This window comes from Leptodactylus fuscus, chromosome 5 (genome assembly GCF_031893055.1).
Source record: "Leptodactylus fuscus isolate aLepFus1 chromosome 5, aLepFus1.hap2, whole genome shotgun sequence".
Lineage (NCBI taxonomy): Eukaryota > Metazoa > Chordata > Amphibia > Anura > Leptodactylidae > Leptodactylus > Leptodactylus fuscus.
In genome coordinates, this window is record NC_134269.1 from 123,345,831 (window position 1) to 123,370,308 (window position 24,478).

Consider the following 24,478-nt stretch of genomic DNA (forward strand, 5'->3'; position numbering starts at 1 on the left):
GGGGGTACACACCGTGACAAACTGGATGAAGCGTATATAGTGTATATGGGCTGAGAATTTCAGTGTATACCCCTTAGTTTCAGGGGGGAGGGGGAAACACACTGTTGAATCCTGGATTAAGCGTATATAGGGTACATGGGCATACAATTTCAGTGTATCCCACTTAGCTTAATCCCCACCGTGGAAAGCTGGGTTCCGCAGATACAGCCTGGCTTAATTGCTGTGAATCCCACTTTAGCGTTTGTGGGTAGACACTGTGCCAAGCTTGTTTGAGCTTCTACCTTTAGTGTAGCTCTTAAAAGAGCTGTTGTGGTTCTTCTTCTTTGCTATTCCTGCCTAGCAGAATCTAAAACCTAACTAGCCCTCAGCAGATGTCTCTCTCCAACTAAGTGCAAGCCTCAAATGAATCGCAGCTTATGCCGCCTGTTCATTTGAATCTGTTGGTCACATGTCCTTGGCAGCCAATGGCTTTTCCCTAGTTTTTTCAATGCCTCCATTGTCAAAGTTCCTGTCCCACCTCCCCTGCGCTGTTATTGGTGCAGAAAAAACGCCAGGGAAGGTGGGAGGGGAATCAAACTTTAAGTGCATTTTCAACACGGTGTTCATATGGAATTGAACATTGCGAACAGCGTAATGTCCGATCAAACATGTACTCGATCTCTACAGATTTAGCATTCATTGCACCTACCTGTTACTTGGAAGGAGTATGATGGTCACTTGCATGGGAGGTCCTATCCTGCCCTGTTTCATTAGAACAGAATGGGTCAGAAGTGCCCATTGAGGACACTTAGATGTCATTCCGAATGTCATCCAACTACATTCCACTGCACAATCGGCCTCAACTCTGATGCACTTGCTCATGGGCATAGAGGTTTAAGGACTTCCCTCATTGGCAGAAATGATGGAAGATATGTAGATTGTATGACATTATTTTGATAGATATTATATTACTGATGTATTTATAAAACTCTTCTTTGATCAGATTTAATAAAACACCTCACCTACATATGTTGCACTACCTAATACATAAAAAGGGTAATCTAGTAGTCACATATAAACCAGTTCTATACATTCATGTTGAGCCATTCATGCCGCCTTTTATTGTAGAACAGACTGTGTTCACAGCTTATGCTAATTGTAATTTATCTGATGGAAGTTCACTTTGTGACATTTTCTTCACTCACTCTGATACACAAAATAGGAAATGAATAATAACATAAATTTTATTTTACACTTGTATAGTTACGTTATATTCATTTTGCATACCCATGCATCATTTTATTAAGTTGCTGGCATTCTGCTGAGTCGGCCACAGTTCACCCTAATTGATGCATGCTTCCTTTAGCAGCATTTCACAGCATATGTATTTTGCATTAATGATACATGTAAATGATTGGGTTAATGTGCCAAAAGGACCAAATACTGCAGGCTCCTGAAATAATTACTTAATTATTTATGTAATTGAAATGTCTTGGGTTTTTTTTAAGACATAAAGCTTTATCATAAAATAGCTTGGCATTCCTTAATATCATCTATTTATCATTGTTTGCTAATTGAGTAATCCTGCACATTAAAAAATAATATTTTTATATGGCTCCTGCGCCAATTCTTAGGCCTCATTTGAACAACTGTAGTTTTAGACCATATTATATGTAATATGGTTGTTATATCTGAACAGTGTAAAATTACGTTTTTGTAAAAAATTTATAGTAAAGAATATCTATCCCTAGGATAAGACCTAGTTCACATTTGCATTTGGGATTCCATTTGGACAGTTCTCTTGAACGAAACCTATACGCATTAAAAAGCTGTTAGCTAAGAAACTACACGGACTTCATAGACTGTAATGGGATCCGTGTGGTTTCCGCATGAAGCATGTGGGGTAAAAACTGCTGCTTACAGTACTTTTCTCTCCGCGTGATTCGTGCGGAACCAAGCGGAAACCACACGGGCTCATTATTTCCCCATGGAAACTTATTACTTCCACAAGGAAACCACACGGACTCATTATAGTCTATGAGATCCATGTGGTTTCTTAGCTAAACTCATATTAATGTGTATAGGTTTCTGTTCAGGGGGTCGCTGAATGGAATACCAAACGCAGATGTGAACCAGGTCTAAGTCATTATTTTAGGATTTTAAGATTACCTGGTCTTGTGCTGATCAGATCCGGAAGCAGACAGCTCCATACACTGTGCAATGCCCATGCCCACTGCAATAGCTTCGTCACACCACTGCTGATTGTAGACCATCTTCTCCTTTTGGCTCCGTACGATTTTTCAGGGTCAGGGATTGGACCCTCAAAGTAATTATATTTTTGTGTAAAAAGAGTAAAGGGAGTTGTTATGAAGCATAAGTATTCAGAGCTACATCCATGTATGTAATACATGACAGCAAATATTTGTCATGTAAAACCAACTGTCATTAACAAAAGGAAAAATAATTATATTGTCATATGTTTTGTGAGTTAAATGTAGCTGTGTTATTAAAGGGATTACTTCTTTTATTATCTTCCAGGGAGACATTATGGAATCAGAGGTTATTGCTGCGGCAATTCCTCTTCTGTGATCTATTTGCTTAATTTCCCTTCTTGCACAATACTGAGGAATATATATTGTGCTATATAAACACAAGAAGCTGTGGTCTGCCGGAAAAGCTTGAGAAATGTCGGGAATGCAGCATCCCAATATATACATAGAATATAGGAGCAGGATTTGTTTAGTACATTCTAATGAGTTACTTTGTTTCCTGTATTCTCGATTGTCATTGTAACAATCTAAATTTGGCATGTTTTTCTTAGATATTGACTTTGGTGTGAGTCACATAATGGATATGGGGATTGCTGTCTTGCATCTCATTGTGTCACAGTATATATCTATTTCCATCCTCAGTTACATATATTAGGATATATTCTATAAAGGATCACATTGTTTTTTATAACAATGTAGATATTATTTCTGAATCTTTAGGTCCCTATCCTTTTACTACAATTACTACATTGCAATACTTGAACCAAAACACTCTTCTTTTGTTGCTAAGCAACAAACATGTTGCTAAGCAGTATGCAGAAATTCAAATTGCATAACCAAATGAAGTAATTTTAACATATAACAGCATACAAAAGGCAGAAATGCAGAGAGAGATGAGAATTGATGAGTGGCTGAATTTAATTTATTTTTAATTAAAGATTTTTCATAAATTAGAAAACATAAGTCGTTGACTGACAGGTTCATTATGCCATCCATTTATGGCTATCCCCCTCCCCTCATTTTATTATATCAGTTACATATGGTGTAATTTAGTGTTAAAGTTGGCGGCTATCTATATGAAGAGTTTTGTTGTATAAGAGTAAAGACTACATAGTTTTATTGTATAAAAGAGTATATTGTGATATTGTGTTGAATTTGTTCCTGGAATCCAAACTAAATTCAGGCAAACAGGGGTCACATGTGTATACATCTTATATCAATTGGCAATACCCCATAGAGTACCATTAAAACAAACACAGCAAAGAGCATACACAATAGGGTAGGGGGGGAAACAGAAAATGGCCACCCCAACCATAGTAACCCTTGGAAAGAGGTAATTGACTCGTATCTGGTGTGCCAATACATCTAAAGCTAGATGAACTGAAAAAAAAAAATATGGTTGGAATGGCACAGAATTGAAACAAATAACCAATATATAAAAAGTTCTATTTTATTAATACCAAAAGTTAAAAAAGACATTTTTAAGATATATGAAACAGAAAGATCAGTGTCAGACAGATAACACAGGTCCGTTAAATACATAAGCAAGTAATCAAAGGCCATGAAGGATAGGTATGATATAAGGCATGGTTTATATGGCTACCTATGGTACAAACTTCCAGAATCATTATATCACATATGTGAAGTTGCAAGGAGTATAATAATTCATGTGACACCAAGTATTTTAGCAAAGCAAACATAGCCATAAGAAGAGTGATTATATAAAGTAATCATATAAACATACCCATGGCCACAAGTACCCAGCAAAGACCTCTACACTGCTGAGGCACACCCGAAGCGCATTTCGGCGCAATGCCTTCGTCTAGGGACAGTCAGTAACATTAGTAGTCTGTAACATAGGTAGCCATAGAAGTTTGTAACATAGGTAGCCATATACTACATGCCTTATATCATACCTATCCTTCATGGCCTTTGATTACTTGCTTATGAATTTAACAGACCTCTGTTATCTGTCTGACACTGTCCTTGCTGTCTTATGTATCTTATTTACTGTATTTTGTTTACATTTTTGGTATTAATAAATTATATCTTTTTACATATTGATTATGTGTTTCAATTCTGTGCAATTCCCACCATACATTCTAGATTTGTTTTGGGTATAAAGAATAAACTGTATGTATATTGTATACACTCCCACCTTTGACGTCCTATCACTAGACAGCCTGGCTGGTCACAGTGTACTCCTTGCCTCTACCTTAGATACAGAAATACTAAATAAGATCATTATCATTCTGAAGTGCGGCTTCTTTCCAAGTGAGTTCCCATTGCTTAGAAAGTTATAATTAAAGAATTAGAAGAGCTTACCTCTAATGGGCCTCATGCAGTTTCTCGCTTCATATACATATCTTTTTTTTTTTTCTCTCCAACAATTCAGTTTGCTTGATGGCCTATTAGACTCATTAGAAGCTGAGGGGAATGCTTATTTACATATAACTTTGGTGAGGTCCAATATAAGTCCAGTAAATGGAAATGATAAGTCGCACCGGACACGCTGCTCTTTCCCATTGACTCCATGCATCACCTTGTAAATGATGGTGTGATTGTACTGTGCAGGTTTTAAGTACCCAAGCTTCACCCAGCAGTCGGCAGGTCAGGGGTACATGCCAGCGTGTAACAACTACAACATCTTTAACAGCAAAAGTAACAACAATTAGTTCAGCCTTTTAGTCAATGCTTTGTGCCATAACCCAGCTTGACACTGGAGAGGCTCCTGTTTGTTTCCTGGAATGTTTTCTAAGTGACTTATTTCTGTGCCCATGAGATATATATATTCCTCTTCACTGCCTGATAAATATTTATATGCAGGAGCTGTTCTTCACTTTTGGTTAATTCCTCATGTACCAGCTTCTAAGTCTTGGATCCTATGATAATACATTTACATTTAACTATTTCTTGATGATTATTTCATAAAATGGGAAAAAAGTAACACTAACGTACCATTTAATGCTGTTCATGGAAGTGCTTGTGCTGTTCACGCCCCTTAAAGATTTGTTTTCTCTATAAACAAGTATGGATTACTTCTTCGGTAAAGAAGCCAAACAGGATATTGTAAAAACCGTTGTAATTATTTATCTCATTATAAGGATTAGAATAATGTTTTTCATTTATACAAGACAATAATATCACAAAGTTCAATATACAGTATATAAATTCATATCAGTCTCAGTTCAGCTCAAAATATAGAGATTTATTGCCAGAACTTCAGGAAGCCCAGTAGGCAATATATTCATTGTCTTCTATATTCCCATTTGCTTCATCAGCATCTCTACACAATGCCCAACTCTTTGTTCTTATTATGTAAACAAAAGGCAGGCATGGAGTGTATGAGGTATGAATTCAGTACTGAAAATAAAAATATGTCTCAAATTTGCTTAAGGACATTAAGCAAGCAGTTACAAATCTGAACATGACCAGACCAGGGAAAAGGGCACATCTTTTCTGTATGTTAGGTTTGCCATATGAACAGGTTTGTCTGCCACAGCAGACTCTACCTGCTCAGGAGGCTGAGGGCCTTCAGAGTCCAGGGGCCACTTCTTAAGGCCTTTTTCAACTCTCTGGTTGCTTCAGCCATCTTTTTCGGTGTGGCCTGCTGGGGGAGCAGTATATCAACCAGGGACAGAAATAGACTTGACAGGCTGATCAGAAGGGCCAGCTCTGTCCTGGGGAACCACCTGGACCCAGTACAGGTGGTGGGTGACAGAAGGATACTGTCTGTGGTGACCTCCATGAGGGAGAAAAAATCCCACCCTATGTATGAGACCTTGATGGCACTTGACAGCACTGTAAGTGACCGTCTGCTTCACCCCAAGTGTGAGAATCGCAGGTCCTTCCATCCAACCGCGACCAGTCTGTATAATCTACATCAGTCCAAGCGAAGATAACTCCGCACAGAAAACTAATGATTATGTCGTCTTCCTTCTTTCTTCTCCGCTTCCTTAGCTGCTATGGACTCCTAGTATATCTTCTCTTCTCAGGTTATGTGTGTCTACTTCCGTAATATATTACTGTTTATTATCCTGTATCTGTATTACTATGCTGCTGTAACATACTGAAATTTCCCCACTGTGGGACAGTAAGTACAGATAATTATAATGCCGTGATTCCAGCCATCCATAGGATATCAGAACATTTACCGTACGTGGCTTTCAAAGCCAAAGTATGTAGCCTGAGTTCCAGTTATATGTAAGTTTTGTCCACTGAGATGAGCAGAGATCCAACTTGGCTGGATCCTGTATTTTGCAAGTCTACACAGAATGAATGACTTTCTGTAAAGGCGAGCTACAATTGTTATTAATTGTTAATGTTCCAACAGGTCTATGATACCTGGTCATTCTCTCCCAGTGCTGCTTCTGAGAATAAACTATTTTATACTCATTCTGGTAAATCAGCTTGTTTCATGATCCCCTTCTAATAGAATGACTTATGGTTTTATTTCCATTGTACACGGCAGCATCCAGGTTCCTATCATGGTGTGTCACCAGATGTCATGTGGCTGGGGTATCTTGATTCCTCAAGACACTACCTATTTCATTGAAAATGGGGCTGCATTTATTTATTTTGGTTTATTAGGAATTAATAATGTTTTTGGAAAATAGACTGAATCAGTAAGCTAAGACATTTGCCTAGTGTTGGACCCCCATTAATAATTTAGCTTTGTAACACTACACTAGAGTACCTACACTTGCCACTGCAGTTTGTATGGCAACCCCTCAGATGTAATATGTATGGCCAATCCTAAGGCCATCAATCTTAGAAATAATAAAATTCCTTTAAACATTTTAAGTTCTAAACTAGGCCACAAGAAAATGGCAGCTTACAATACTCGTGGCCAGCAGGCATGCGCAGTCAGCCTAGAAGTCTGAAGCCTGTGCCGGAAGAATGTGTTTGAAAGGTAGGATCCCTTTAATGGATATATGCCACAGTGACTTATTACCCTTTCTCCAACTAATAAACACCAAAGTAAGCAGGCATGTGTTTGGGGAATTCATTAAGAATAATTATTGACTATTGTGATGTATTATGACTTCTGAGGGTGACTTCAGGGCATGTAAAGACTTAATATGATTCCTGCTAAAAGATTATGGGAACGCTTAGCTTGGCCTCAAATAGGGAAGTGAAACTGAGGTGCTTAACGGGAATAGACCATACAGAATATGAACAAAGCTGATAAAAATAGTTGCAATAGACTAATACAGGAAAAATGCCTTCTTCTCCCAGTAATCCAGTACTAGAGCAGTGATCCTGGTCTTTGGTTACAAGCAGGTATCAGGTGACTGCTGCAGCAGTTTTCCTTTTGCAGTTCTCAATGATGGGTGCCATGATGCCAGGAGTTTGGCTGGTACCACTGTGTAAAATGATTGTCTGAATAAAGTTCCATTGCTGGATTGCTAGGGGAAAGTAGGGAAAATGTTGCTCTTTATGTTTTATATTATTTGCCATTTTTATATTATTTTTGAATTTATTTGACAAAGTACTAGATGTAGAAAATGAATTAGCTTTGTAGATATTTGCAATGCTGTAAATACATGTCATTAAGAACAAACCCTGAAATAACTAGCATTAATATTACACAATCAATATATTGATGTATTATATTTGTAATATTCTGTCTATTTTCCTAAAAATAAAACAAATATATCCACTCATAGTTCACAGTCTATGATATTAGTCTGATTGTTCAAAAACCCTGGGTCTAATGCAAGTAGACTGTACAGTATCTATTTTAATATGGATTATATGCTTTGAGTTCCTCATGCAAAGCACAAGTCATTTTTTGCCCTGGGAGAATGTTGCAATTTATCAGATATGCGCCATTTTGTGAGAGATTGCATATCTCTGTGAACTTATTATAATGTTTAAATGAGATGTGTAATGTATTCATCTAAAGTTGTAAATGGAGTTATGGTAATCCATCCTGCACTAATATGCTAAGAAGATTCCTAAAGCATTTCATTGTTTGGGTTCATTAGTAGCACAAAGAATAGACGGCATTTACAAAGCTATGCTGCCTAAGCTTGTGTTAAGTCACACAGAGGACATCCTATTAAAAGTGCTTTATTTACAAGGCAATGAATACTGTTTATTTAGAAATCGGAATAATTAACACTTTTATGGCATATGATAGGTAATAAGTATCAGGAATTTTCTATGACAAGTTGCAATGACAAAGGTTAACAATCAAAAACCTAAAAAAGAACAAAAACAAAACAGTAATGTGTCTATATAGACTTTTAAGTCAGTCAGATGTATGAACCATTGTCTTTTATCCTATTATTAAATCTTATCCTAGTCAAATTTTATCTTAGTTATTAAATCTTGATTGTAGATGTCTAAAACTATTTACAGGCTCGGTTAAAGCCACATATTCCTACAAAAACAAAACAAAATACAATATAATAAAATGAAAACCTAACAATATGGATGACTACCACATTAGTAATAGCAGCATAAACTTCAAATAGTGGACACCTGGGTATGCACTACATAAACTTGGTGACTTGACCTCCACCTCCAGGTTGTGCTGTACTCTATTCACATTATTGCTTATTATCTCTCTATATTAGAAAAATGAATTTCTGTCTGTCTGTCTGTTCTCTATTGTAAACCAAACGACTGTACCGATCTTCACCAAATTTGGTACAGAGATACTTAAGGTATCCGGTAAGGTTTAAGACGAGACTCCAACTCACTCGGATGTACCGTTTCTGGGATACAGCACTCCAAACACAATGCCCCCTTCCCCTTAGCCAATACAAACCTGCCAGTCTTTCACTCATATACCAACTGCCATACACACGGTCACTCCACATGCACAATACAACACTGATATCCAAACTGAGATACACGCATCAGAGGATTTGATACACAGATCAGCACACGGTATCAAACGCCAGAGGATTAGATACACGGGTCTGCACACAGTCCCACACACCGGAGGATTAAATATGCGCTTCTGCACACAGTACAACACACTGAAGGATTAGATATGTGTGTCTGCACATGGTTCCACATGCCGAAGGATTAGATACATGCGTCTGCACACAGTACCACATGCCGTAGGATTAGATACGCGCATCTACACACTGTTCCACACTTCAGAGGATTAACTACGTGCATCTGCACACAGTTGTACACGCCATAGGATTAGATATACACATCTGCACACAGTACCACATGCCGTAGGATTCGATACGTGCGTCTACACACAGTTCCACACGCCGTAGGATTAGATACGCACCTCTTCACACAATACCATACAGGGGAGGATTAAATACGTGTGTCTGCACACAGTACCACACTTTGGAGGATTAGATACATGTCTCTGCACACAGTACCACAAGCCAGAGAATTAGATACGCGTCTCAGCACACAGTACCACACGGGGGAGGATTAGATACATGTATCTGCAGACAGTACCACACGGGGGAGGATTAGATACGCGCATCTGCACACAGTACCCTACGCCAGAGAATTAGATTTGCGCCTCTGCACACAGTTCTACATGCCAGAGGATTAGATATATGCGTCTTCACACAATACCACACACCGGAGGATTAGATACACGCCACTGCACACAATACCACACGGGGGAGGATTAGATATGTGCCTCTGCACACAGTACCACATGCCAGAGGATTAGATATGCACCTCTCCACACAATACCACATGCCGGAGGATTAGATATGCGCCACTGCACTCAATACCACATAGGTGAGGAATAGATACCTGCGTCTGCACACAGTACCACTTGGGGAAGGATTAGATAAATGCCTCTGCACACAATACCACACGCCAGAGAATTACATACACATCTCAGCACACAGTACCACACACCAGAGGATTAGATACGCGTTTCTGCACACAGTACCACATGCCGTAAGATTAGATACGCACATCTGCACACAGTTTCACGTGCCGGAGGATTAGATATGCGCCTCTTCACACAATACCACTCAGGGGAGGATTAGATATGCGCATCTGCACACAGTACCACATGCCGGAGGATTGGATATGTGCATCTGCACACAGTACCACACCAACAAAGATTAGATACTTGCGTCTAAACACAGTACTACACGGGGAAGGATTAGATACAGCTTTATTCCAGGTATCCATAACAACTGATGACAGGTTTTTCACTGATATCCAAAATGAGATACACATAATCACATGACGCTTATGGACATACTGTACACACAAACAACATACAAAATACATCAGTGGAAAATTGGACAATTCTTATGGGGCCACTACACAAACATAAAATGTAATATGCCGTGCGAAGCCGGGTCCTCCTGCTAGTATGTTATATATATATTACTGCCCATCTTTGTGGTTTGATGCTTTTCAATGCTCTCATCATTGGCCTTTTTACTATGGGCTTGAAGTGGTACAGCCACTGTATACATATATGATTTTTATTAGTCACAGCATGTGGTTATGTTAAGAAATAACTAGGGACTTTATATTTAGTCCTTTTTTCCCTTATATATTTACTATATAAAATATACAAAAAAAATTGAGGGGCATATACATTTGCAATCAGCGCTGCACCTCCCATGAGGCGACCTGAAGCAAGCTCTTCAGGCGACGCTATGTCAGGGCCTCAGGGAGGGTGGCATTTTTGCTTCCCTAAGCCAGTCCAGGACAAGCTGTCCTGGACTGGCTTAGCACCGAGTGGTGGTTCGGGGAGGCCACTGGAGCAGTGCTGCTCCAGCGGCCTCCCCTCACTCTCAGGCAGAGAGCAGGCACTCTCCGGGCCTGTTCTCTGCCGGCGAACGGTGCTAAGCCCTGCCCCCTCCGCTCGGCCACGCCCCCTCCTCCCTGGGGGGGGGGGGGGGCTTTCTGTAGTTCGCCTCGGGCGGCGAAAGGGGAAAGTTCACCCCTGTTTGCAATATATGAGATGTTTTATATGTATTGATATTTATGAAATTACACTTATTTATTTGTAATATATAGTTATCTACATGTTACCATATTGCCTTAGCGATTAGCTCAAGTTACTGCTTCTGGGCGATACCTTAACCTCACCTTTTGTCGAGTGCATTTTTAAATACTTTATTTTTGTAAAATAATAAGATATATATTGATTATAATATGAATTATTGTGGTGCATTATTTGTCAAATATTTCTGTAACTATTCCATATAGGTTAATAAATCTTTTTGTGAGTCATATCTTTCATTCTGTAGGAGTCTAAACTTGAAATAGGTCTTACATTTTTGTGGAAATGCATGTACCAAAAATTGTAACTTTTCTCTGCTAAAATTCTGAGACCCAGATTTTAACAAATCATGCTGTGTGTCACCTTACAATTTTGATGCACACAGTTTATTTAGGCTATGTATCATTTATCATATATATCCATTCTTTAACTTTTAAGTCTGGACAAGAAAACACAAAAATATGTTTTAGCGCAAATGAACCATTAGAGATCATGTTTTCCATCCCCTGGTTGAACTTGATGGACGTATGTTTTTTCAACAATACTAACTATATAACTAAGTTGTATTTTACATTTATTTTCCAAATGGATTAAAAACAGTACATGCAAACAGTAATCCCTTTAAGGTTAACTTTCACCATTGATTGAAACTTGCCAAAACTTTCCTATTTTATTACCTTCCTATTTTATATGCCTTCTTTTCTTTTTCATAATATGTTAAAATCTAGACTCAAAAGTGAAAGCTGAATCTTCAAATGTTATTTTTTTATTTCTGAAGAATAAAGCACACAAAGCCTAAATAACAACAGAGGAATTAGTTTGTGTAAATTAGCTTTGAAATTTGAACAAAAGAATACAATTAATACTCATACTGTTTACAACTAGAGATGAGCGAACAGTCAAATGTTCGAAGTTTGAAGTTCGATTTGAGTAGCTACTCAATACTCAACTGTAGGATCGAACATCGAACCCCATTATAGTCTATGGGGAATAAATACTCGTTTAGGGGGAAACCACTATTCAACTCAGGAGGGTCAACAAGTCCACTATGACACCCCAGGAATTGATGCCAACACCCTGGAATGCAACTGGGACAACAGGCAGAGCATGTCTGGGGGCATCTAAAATGCCCAAGTCACTGTATTATGTCAGGATCCCTGTCAGCTTGTGATATGCGGGAGCTGACTTTTTCCCATAGGAATGCATTGACCAGCGTTGATTGGCCGAATGCCATACAGAGTACAGCATTCGGCCAATCAAGGATGGTTCTGCTGGAGGCTCGTATGTGAGGAGGCAGAGTCTAAATCGGACCAGAATGGAGACAATCTTAGACTCCGCCTCCTCTTTCAGAACCAGCGTTGATTGGCCGAATGCTGCTGTACTCTGTATGGAATTCGGCCAATCAACGCTGGTCAATGCATTCCTATGCCAAGATGTAGCAGTGCATTGTTTAGGCATTGTTCATATTCATTGAGGGGATATATCATGTTAAAAAAAGATTTCTCAAAATACAGCACAAATGTTTTTGGAACCATGGCTATTCTAATTTACGTATTTCGTTACCCCCTCCCCTTCCAAACCCCATAACTCTTTTATTTTTCTGTTCTCAGAGCCATATGAGGGATTAAAGGGTTTTTTTCATCTCAGTGTTTCAGCAGCTTTGCCTGCAGCCTGTTCTTCTCACTTCCTGTATTTTTCTCCCCCTTCCTCCCTCTTGCTGAACAGGACACACAATGCTTATGCAGATGAAGTAATATTCAGATGCTTATAGAGGAGGACTCAGTGTTATCTGTGTGTTTACATAGAGAGATAACAGACCTCACTTTATCAGCAAACTGCAATTAGCTGAACGATTGTCCTGCCAGCAAGACATAGTCCATAGGTCCGTGTGCATGTCCATAGGTCCATGATTATGGTAATGCTATGTAAACAATGGGAGGAATCAGGTCACATAGCAGGCAAACAAAGCAGAATTTCAAATTCAATATATTTATGAAAAGTTTTCAGTTTACATAAACTACCAGTATAGATAGAATCCTTGAGATTGGATAACCCCTTTAATGTTTGCAGGACAAATTGTTCTGTAAAATGTACATAAATATACAGTCCTATGAAAAAGTTTGGGCACCCCTCTTAATCTTAATCATTTTTAGTTCTAAATATTTTGGTGTTTGCAGCAGCCATTTCATTTTGATATATCTAATAACTGATGGACACAGTAATATTTCAGGATTGAAATGAGGTTTATTGTACTAACAGAGAATGTGCAATATGCATTAAACCAAAATTTGACCAGTGCAAAAGTATGGGCACCACAACAGAAAAGTGACATTAATATTTAGTAGATCCTTCTTTTGCAAAGATAACAGCCACTAGTCGCTTCCTGTAGCTTTTAATCAGTTCCTGGATCCTGGATGAAGGGATTTTGGACAAACAATTCAAGTTCAGTTAAGTTAGATGGTCGCCGAGCATGGACAGCCCGCTTCAAATCATCCCACAGATGTTCAATGATATTCAGGTCTGGGGACTGGGATGGCCATTCCAGAACATTGTAATTGTTCCTCTGCATGAATGCCTGAGGATTTGGAGCGGTGTTTTGGATCATTGTCTTGCTGAAATCTCCATCCCCGGCGTAACTTCAACTTCGTCACTGATTCTTGAACATTATTCTCAAGAATCTGCTGATACTGAGTGGAATCCATGCGACCCTCAACTTTAACAAGATTCCCGGTGCCGGCATTGTCCACACAGCCCCAAAGCATGATGGAACCTCCACCAAATTTTACAGTGGGTAGCAAGTGTTTTTCTTGGAATGCTGTTTCTTTTTGGACGCCATGCATAACGCCTTTTTTTATAACCAAACAACTCAATCTTTGTTTCCAAAATGAAGTTGGCTTCTCCAAATGTGCTTTTGCATCCCTCAGGCAACTCTATTTGTGGCGTACGTGCAGAAACGGCTTCTTTCTCATCACTCTCCCATACAGCTTCTCCTTGTGCAAAGTGCGCTGTATTGCTGACTGATGCACAGTGACACCATCTGCAGCAAGATGATGCTGCAGCTCTTTGGAAGTGGTCTGTGGATTGTCCTTAACTGTTCTCACCATTCTTCTTCTCTGCCTTTCTGATATTTTTCTTGGCCTGCCACTTCTGGGCTTAACAAGAACTGTCCCTGTGCTCTTCCATTTCCTTACTATGTTCCTCACAGTGGAAACTGACAGGTTAAATCTCTGAGACAACGTTTTGTATCCTTCCCCTGAACAACTATGTTGAACAATCTTTGTTTTCAGATCATTTGAGAGCGGGCTGTCCATGCTCGGCGACCATCAAACTTAACTGAACTTGAATTGTTTTGTAGAAAGAAATGGTCCAAAATACCTTCATCCAGGATCCAGGAACTGATTAAAAGCTACAGGAAGCGACTAGAGGCCGTTATCTTTGCAAAAGGAGGATGTACTAAATATTAATGTCACTTTTCTGTTGAGGTGCCCATACTTTTGCACCGGTCAAATTTTGGTTTAATGCATATTGCGCATTTTCTGTTAGTACAATAAACCTCATTACAATCCTGAAATATTACTGTGTCCATCAGTTATTAGATATATCAAACTGAAATGGCTGTTGCAAACACCAAAATATTTAGAACTAAAAATGATTAAGATTGGGGGGCGTGGCTAGCCGGCGATGCAAGCAGACGTGCGTGTGTGAGCTCCGCTGCTGCATCCTACACATCGCTGGAAATCGGACATCCACAGCCACAAAAAAACAGGTGTCCCCGCTTCTGGGGTATCCCCCCGTACCCTACAACCTCTTGGAGCGGCACTTGGATCTCCCAGACTGCTGGGAATCAGCCGTGACTGTTGCGGCCTACACCGACGCCGCGGGCGTTGTCCCCAACCCAGACATCGCGACTTCCGGCTCCTCGCTACACCAGCCTGAGGCCTAGTGATACTCACCAGCATCCCGGGAGTGAGTTCCTCCGCAACGGCAACAGCCCTGCACTGGCCCCGAGTGCGACTCTCCTCACCTACTGGACGACGGACGGATATTTGCCAACTCTCCATCGTACCTGCAAAACCTGCAGCAGCAGAAGCCATTTTCCCTGAAGGGTAGGCGCCATTTTCTTTTTTCTACACGCTGAATAGGGGATACAGGCATGTAGCGACTATAAGACACTGCAGATAATAGAGACTCTGTCCTCCAAGCCCTATCATCATTCACAGTAGCAGATACCAGAAAATCGTTGTCTTGGCCTATTAAAGGGCTGCATTGCCAACACTCCTTCTCCCTGAACTTTAAACACAGTCACTCCTGATTCTATATTTGGTTTTTTGAACAGACTTTTCACCGTATAACATCTTGCAGTCTCTTAAAGGAACTCACTTGTTACTGATTTCGCTTCTCTTGGATCCTAGTTTAAACCAGATGATGCCTTAAACCTACTATACTTGCGGGTACACTTATCCACTCACTAGCTTTGGTGGTTATTTTATTTTTCTCTCTCTCTATAATGGTTAAAATTGGCAGAGATAAACCCTGTGACACAGGAGCGACCTCCAAACTACCAGTTTTACAAGCGGATATGCAGAAATTTCTTAAAAAGAAAAATACGAATGCAACGTCTCCTTTAGTCAAATCGACACAAGACGCTAGTTACTGCCAAAGTGATACAAACATGGATTCAGATGACGAATCCACCCAACCAGACAAGAGCTCTACAGTGATAACAAGGAACTTCTTGCGCAAAACTCTTGCTCAAGCTCTAGCTCCAATCATGCAAGAGATTAGTGACATGCGTGCGGACATGAACGCAATGGGCTCCAGAGTAGACAACCTGGAACAGGGCCAATCTGGTTTAGTGAAAACTAGCAAAATCCTGGCTAAAAAGGTAGACACGCAGGCAGAACATTTAAATAAAACCTATCTTCTCTTGGAGGACTTGGAAAATAGAAATAGGCGAAGAAATATACGTATAAGAGGTCTCCCGGAGAAATTTGCACCTGATTCACTACACTCTGTAGCTGCTGCGATATTTAAGACATTGTTAGGAGAGGAAAAGGCTGGGGGCATACAGATTGAGAGAATACATAGGGCAATCAGACCCAAACCGGACTTGAATGACCCTCCCAGGGACGTCATTTGTGCGCTATTATCATCTGCACACTCCACTGATATTCTCAGAGCAGCCAGAGACAATCGAGAGCTCTCTTATGAAGGAGCACCTTTACAGCTTTACCATGATCTAGCTCCGGCCACATTGCAAAAAAGACGCACTATGAAACCACTTCTCGATACCCTAAAAGCAAATGGATTACAATATTCGTGGCTCTTCCCGTTTGGACTTTCAATCCTTAAAAATGGAAAAAGAATCAACATCTACACCCCTAGAGATCTTGATGCTGCCTGGACTTCTTTGAATATTGATCCGGTAGAGGTTCCCTCTTGGCTTCCTATGAGCGAAGAGTCCTCTTCAACTGCTGTGGCTAGAGCTCTAGAAACGCCACACACTCCTGGACGTCTCAAGTCTCCTAAGGCCAGAAGGTCCATGCAAAGAACACCGGATGCTAGACGTGGAATATTGTAAGACTCTTGATGCTTCCATCGGGTAAGATGCTGTTACACCTGGAACAGCCAGTTATGCTTAGGCTAATGTAATATTGGAACTGATGGACTCAATAGCACCTGTTATATAGCATATTTACCTAGGTGCACTATATGTCAACAGTACTTAACGTTACAACTTTAGACACTGTTCCTTGTTGAACTTGTTTCATTACATCTCCTATTGCCAACAGTATTCAACCTTGTTTGAATTCTTCGTGAAATATTGTTTTTGCTTGCCTTTACTAGATGTTTTATAAGCTATGTAATTTGTAGTTCCCGTTAGACGACCTCTCGGTTGTCTGAGATTAACCTCGGAAGTTCCACGCCACTGTGTATTGATCTTATAATTTGCTCCATAGATATAACACTTTCTCAAATGTCTGCTTACTGCAAGTGGATAGGTGTTACTTGCTCGTATGTTATTTTATTTGCCCAATTTGGTTTACCCCACATTACCATAGTAATTGTTCCTGTTTTCTGGCCGATACTAAGTGTCGTTCATTGATACTCGATACTTGATTAATATTTGTCTGTTATTTGAAATTAGATAATAACATTGCTCTACTTGCTTAACTGTTTGCCATATATTTGCCTCTTACTCCCTATTTCAACTTCATTTCCCCTTGTGTCTGTCATCCCCCCTCTTTTCTATCTCCCCCTCTAATTGCTTCTATACGTACCCTCATATTGCACTTTCCAGGTTTGACCTAGTTGACGAGACCACCAGAAGAAGTTCGCTATGCCTACCCCTGATACCGTACTTCCTACCCTGCTGACATGCACCACCCTTAATGTGAAAGGCCTAAACTCCCCCAACAAACGTCATCACATATGGCTCCTCCTAAATAAGTTAAAGTCGAATGTGGTGTTTCTTCAAGAAACACATTTCAAAAACACACACATACCAAGACTCCCCACAAAACCCTTTTCGCAATGCTTCCATAGCACGAATCCAGTAGCAGCCTCGAGAGGGGTGTCCATTTTGATAGGAGAGAAAATTCCATTTATACTCTCGCAAAAATGGTCGGACTCAGAAGGAAGAGCTGTCTTTGTCAAAGGCTCTATAGCCACAGAACGCTTCACCTTTGCGAATCTTTACGCTCCAAATAGAGGCCAAGTATCTTGGCTCATCGACACCCTTCATAATTTAAAATTGTTCAGTGAAGGACAACTGATCCTGGGTGGCGACCTAAATATAGCTATCCATCATGCACTTGACTCTTCGTCCTCCGCAGCTCCCTTCTCGCAGAGGTCCATTAGTGCCCTCACAAGAACCTTGCAGGAATTAAAATTAATAGACATCTGGAGAACCCAACACCCCTCTGTAAAGGATTATACATTCTACTCCCCCACTGGCCTCTCCTATCATAGAATTGATTATATATTCGTTTCGAATGCCCTTCTTCCGCTTGTGTGTAATTCCTCGATAGGTTCCATAACTGTTACGGACCATGCTCCGGTGACTGCCAACATTGAACTCAAACAAGTACCGAAAGGAACATGGTCATGGAGATTGAATGAATCTCTTCTGAGTGCTGACACAACTGTAGATGCTTTGGCTAATCATCTTACAGAATTTTTTCAGCTAAATTCTAACCCGGAGATATCCCCTTCCATCTTGTGGGAATCACACAAGGCTTACATACGGGGTGTTCTAATTGAAGTGGCCTCCAGGACTAAGAAAGCTAAACAAAAGCAACTTGATGAGCTGCTCACTCGTATTGCTGCTCTAGAAAGGACACACAAAAGGACCAAGGCCACTGTGGTATTGTCAGAGTTGACGTCTCTGAGAGAACGTTTACTGGATATCCTGAACACCACATCGGCCAAACACCATCTCCATTACAGAAAATTGTTGTATGCGCATGGCAATAAAGGTGGGCGTCTTATGTCTACCTTGATTCACAAAGCTAAATCCAGATCTCATATTTCGACCATCAAGAGGAAGGACGGGACCTTGTCCTCTGAAGTTAAAGACATAGCTGATGAGTTTGTTTCTTTCTATTCCGGTCTCTACAATCTTAAGGATGAAGACTCGGAAGACATGCGCCAATCCAGGATGGAGGTAATATCTAATTATCTCTCCAAGCTCATTTTGCCCACTTTATCTACAGACCAAGCGAATGTGCTTCTAGAGCCAATAACCTTGAAGGAGGTGCTAACCACAATCAGTAGCTTCCCACCGGGGAAAAGCCCGGGCCCGGATGGCTTGCCTCTTATTTACTATAGGAAATTCCAAAACATCCTTGCCCCGAAGCTTGTAGTACTATTCAACGACCTACTTCATGGCGGAATACTCCCCAAACAAACTCAAGAGGCACACATAGCCTTGATACCAAAAGAAGGTAAAGACCCAACGGCCTGTGGGAGTTACAGGCCTATATCTCTACTGAACCTCGATCTCAAGATATGGGCAAAGATACTAGCTAACAGAATGCGCACCTTGATCCCCCACCTCGTCAACGCGGAACAATCCGGCTTCACGACAGGGAGAGAGGGAAAAGACAATACTGCTCGACTTCTCCTATTGCTGAATGGGGCCCGGTCCACTCGGTCACCTCTCATACTCCTTGGGGTTGATGCTGAAAAAGCGTTTGACCGAATGGACTGGTCCTTTATGAGAGCTACACTGGCTAAATTTGGCTTCCCTGCCCAATTCATAGATGCTATTTTCTCCCTATATGGCTGTCCCCACGCGGAAATTAAAGTAAATGGCACAATGTCTAGCACTTTTATGATAACTAATGGCACTAGGCAGGGGTGCCCTCTATCCCCCACCTTGTTCATACTTGTGCTTGAGACCTTACTTCAATCGGTACGTCAAGACGACAGAATACAGGGCATGCAATCTGGGGATACGATGACTTCTTCAACCGCTTTTGCGGATGACGTATTGTTCGTTATAACTAACCCCGACCACGGCCTCCCGGCAATAACAGAACAACTGACTCATTTTGGTGAAGTATCTCGGTATAAAGCCAACCTAGGAAAATCAGAGATCCTAAATGTCTCCCTACCGGAGAAAGATATCAGCCCCTTAAAAAAGTCCTCGCCATACCAGTGGGCCTCATCGTCTCTAAAGTACCTGGGTGTCAATATAACTCCACGCATTGACGATCTCTATGCGCATAATTTCTTGCCTCTCTTAAGAGAACTTAGAAAGGATCTTGACTCGTTCCAAAACCTACCCCTGTCTTGGTTTGGCAGGAAAAATCTTTTGCAAACCTATCTCCTTCCTAAGATTATATATAAAATGTCCATGCTGCCAATCTACTTGCCTCAATCTTTCTTCTCCTCAGTCCGAAGCATGTTCTCCCGCTTTGTGTGGAAACAAAAACCCCCAAGACTTCCGTGGTCATTGATAACCAAAAGCAGATCTCAGGGAGGAATTGGCCTACCCGACGTTAGGAAGTATTACCAAGCAATCCAACTCAGGTGGTGGGCACATCTCACTCATCCGATTAACCCACATGAGTTCGCACCTTCTCTTGCTGACCTACAAAACCTTTGGCTCCCACCAAAAATTCTTAAATCAGTAAGTGCCAGGAACCCACTATTCAGAGGTGCCTTAGAAGTCTGGAGAGACTATGGCCACACACTTGCTCCGACGCCCTCACCCTTAATGCCTCCAAGTGTTATTCCAGCATTGCTAAGCTCTCCACAAACTCCTTATGATGACTTGTGGTTGCACTTGAAAGCCATACCTCTCAAGGATCTACTGGCCTACGCAACAGAGCCCTCAGGAGGCCCCGAAATGCCCTTGGGGTCATTGTCTCGGATCTCATTTTTACATTGTCAGCACTTAAAGTACTTCTGTAAACAACTAAAGGTGAAGTTTAGGATCAGATCTGAGCCAACGGTCTTCGAGAAACTACTACAGTCTAAGACCACGATGTTGCGTAAAATATCGAACCTACTTAGAAGATTCATCTCTCCTTTGGTCCAATATAAACCAGCCTATTTGAATAGTTGGGAAATGGATCTAAACATCCAGTTGTCGGATGACGAGATCAGGAAGACGCTGAACTCCTCTCAGGGATTCTCCACCTGCATTAGGATGAAAGAAACGCACTACAAGGTGGTATCTAGGTGGTATAGGACCCCCGAATGGATGTATCGCAGAGGCCTGGCTGATAATGATAGATGCTGGAGATGCTCAGCCCATACCGGGACTTTGTTGCACATTTGGTGGTCCTGTTCACTCATCGCTACTTTTTGGGAATCCGTCATAAAAAAGATACGAGATGTAACCAAGAAACCCTTTCGCTTCCCTCCAGAAGCAATACTTTTGGCCCTACCAAATGAGACATATTCTCCAAAGAGAGACGTCCTAGCAACACAGATGCTGACAGCTGCCAAGCTTATTATTCCCAGATACTGGCTCCGACCCGTTACACCGTCGCTTGAGGAATGGTCCGCTAAGGTCCACGAAATCTCACGATTTGAAGAACTACTTGGATTGTCCAATAGGACTTTTGACAGATACAAGAAAATATGGTCCCCGTGGCTGCTATCCCGAAACAGTTAGGTCTCCTGCCTTAGGTCAACAGGTCATACTGTATAAACTTATCACTACTTTACTACTTGCCTCCCTAACCTGGTCTGTTTGAAATAACGTAATCAGGCCTCTGAATATGCTTGTTTTTCATTAAACACTGTCTCCCTCCCCCAGTCCCATTCTATATCCTGATATTTCCCTTGCTCTAGAATTTGTGTTCTCATTATGGTTTTTCGAGACTTGTGTTTACATAGACACATGTCTCGTCTGATGATTGATATGACAGCAAATGTTTATTGTTGACCAATTCTAGGTAATATGTTCTTTCTTTGATTTATGTTTTTGTGTTTGTCCCCCTTCTTGTGTTTCCCCTTTTCTCTTCTGTACCCCTTAAATTTTGAAAACCAATAAAAATTTCTGAATTAAAATAAAAATGATTAAGATTAATAGGGGTGCCCAAACTTTTTCATAGGACTGTAGGTTACTGCTTTTTCTATAGTATCCCTGTTGCAGCTTCTTAGCGAGTATGAGAGAGTTAGGTGAGCTGATTCCACTTAATTTCTTTTATCTTATCTATGGAAGACATTATTGCAGCTAGTCTCCATCTACCACATCTGAGACAGCTGAAATTTAGAGATATAACTTGTAGATGAGAAACTACTAAAAATTTAGATTATAAATCATATAATAAAATGTCATATAATAGTGGTATTTCTCATATACTCACTACTGGGTGCCCCTTGTTGCTAGCTTCATTCGGTTTCAGGCTGTACTCCATTTCATAACGCAGCTTAGTAGAGTAGCAAGTCATTGCTTTCTTACTGAGTGAGGCAGAGAAAAGATAATATAATCAAGCATGGACTCTCCAACACTGTATGTAAAAGCAGATGGAAGGAAAAGTAAATGTAATGTGAGCTAGCAATCTTGTAGAAGCAGTGACCATGACTGGACAGCATCTCCTCCATATCTGTAATATGTCAGACAATGATAACTTCTTGCTAGTAAAGGTCTGCAGCACAAAGAACAAGACTTCATAGAGCACACACGGATCTAAGAGAATAGTATAGTATCTCTATCTACCTATCTATCTATCTATCTATCTATCTATCTATCTATCTATCTATCATCTATCATCACAGATTTTTATGAATGTTCTGCAGCAGAAATTGCAGAGAGGGGCAAGTTGTTTCACTATGCAATATTTCCTTATGATCTGTTCAATGCAATCACTTGTAGGAAATAGGTACTTCACAGCCCAAATGCAAATGATATTTCATGTATTTTATGAAAGATGTAGATAATTTCTTAATAGGTTGTATAGATGTTTTATGAATACAGAAAATCTTTAGGTTAATTTTACCTTAAAAAAATCCTTTCAATATCATGGCATATCTCTCTAGCAGTTAGTATTCTTCATTTTTAATTAAAGTTTTATGGAGCATAAAGACTTGAACTCAGCAGTACTAAAAATTGCCTTATTCTGCTTTGCATAGCATTGAGGCAATGAATTTTTCAGCTATTGTTTGCCTTAACTAGTTCTTAACACTTGTTAAGATGTTTCATATTTGGCACTTTCTTAGCTTAAACTCAATTGAAGATATATTGCATCTCATTCTAGTTCCAAACTGTACCATCAGTAGGATATTTCATCCAGAGGTTCCTTTTATTAATTATCCAAAATATATTTTGAAAAAGTTCAATCAATAGGTTCTACAGAGTTCTGAACAGAAATATTATGTCTAATGCCGTACATTCTATTCAGTACAAGGTTATCATAAAACGGATTTGAAAAGTACTGAATGTGTTTTGTATGATTCAAGCACTTGAAAAAAATACAATAAATTTAAGACTAATATGACAAAAGCATCATTGTCAACCATACCTGTGAGAAGAATCACATTAGTGGGGATGTAGGAACCAAGACCCCTATTGTTGTCCATAATAAAAGTGTTACAGCACTGATTTAGTTCCATCATTTGCATTGATTTCAATGAAGAAGTGACTAGTCTATTAAAGCCAGTGCTCAGACCCAATTACCAATGTGTTCCTTTATAAATGGTTGATTCACTTGCTATTTATGTCATTACCAGAATGCCTTTTATGCTCTCAACTATGTAGAACAATACTAAATAATTAAAACTTCCCATCTGTTATACTGCATTAATGGAAACCTGTTGTCAGATTCATTCTGCCCTAACCATAGCAACGGGCTCCCACAAAGAGCTATTTTTTTACCCTGTAGTGCTGCGCCTGCTCGGCTTCCCTATTTTCTGTTAGTTTTGCCAATCAAACCAAGCTGGGTATATGGTATATGGAAGGGATACTTCTGTTTGCTCTAAATATTTCAGTGTCTCAGAAAAACACAAAGGGGGTAGATTTCTAAAAAAAAAATGTCTTAAACAAAAATTCTAGCAGGCAATCATAGTGCAGCTTCCATTTTTTCAAGCGCAGATTGCAAAATGTTAGCCAAACTGTGATTGGTTGCTAAGGGAGTTCCCTTTAGACTTTTTCATGAATTCCCTCATAGTTCTTTGTAATTGTAACGTCTCTGCCTGTTTGGGTCTCTGCACCACCCTCTGCTCAAACACTGCAGCGCTGGAGGCATGTTCATTTTGATTCTTTGCTTAGAGCTTTTTGTTGCTCTGTGTGGACACTGCTCTATTATCTATCCTCTGTAATTGAATTACCACCACACCTATCTCCTGCACCTTGTTTCCCTCTGTTCATCAAATAGTTAATCTTAGCCTTGCCTGTATGATTGACAGCCTGTTTGCCAGTCAAGTCTAAGGTGGGTCCTGGGCTTCCTATATACAGGTCATCACACAGGTTTGCTGGTTATTGTGACTCTGTTTTGTGACTTTGTCCCTTCTAAGCTCCTATTTCTGCTCTTATTGTATTACTGCCCACTGTCTACTTACCTTTGGCTTCCCTTGTGACTACTCTTGGATTACAATTTTATTCTGCTTTGCCTCTGGCTCTGACCTTTGACTTGTTGAATCCTCTTCTGTGTTATTTTGTCTTGTTCTGTGTGACACTTATTTCAGAGAAGGGACTGTCACCAAGTTACCAAGGACAGTGTGGCAAGGGGCAGGGGCTGCATCAAGTTTAGCGCTCACTGTCTCTGTCTTTCCCTTCTTCCATTGTTCCAGCAGCAGCACCAGGGAA

General features: G+C 40.3%; 1 protein-coding gene across 1 annotated transcript in view; it reads left to right on the top strand.

The window, feature by feature from the left end:
- The window catches only part of TAFA5 (TAFA chemokine like family member 5), a 445,101-nt gene that overhangs the window by 307,365 nt on the left and 113,258 nt on the right, over window positions 1-24,478 (top strand). The window lies entirely within an intron of this gene.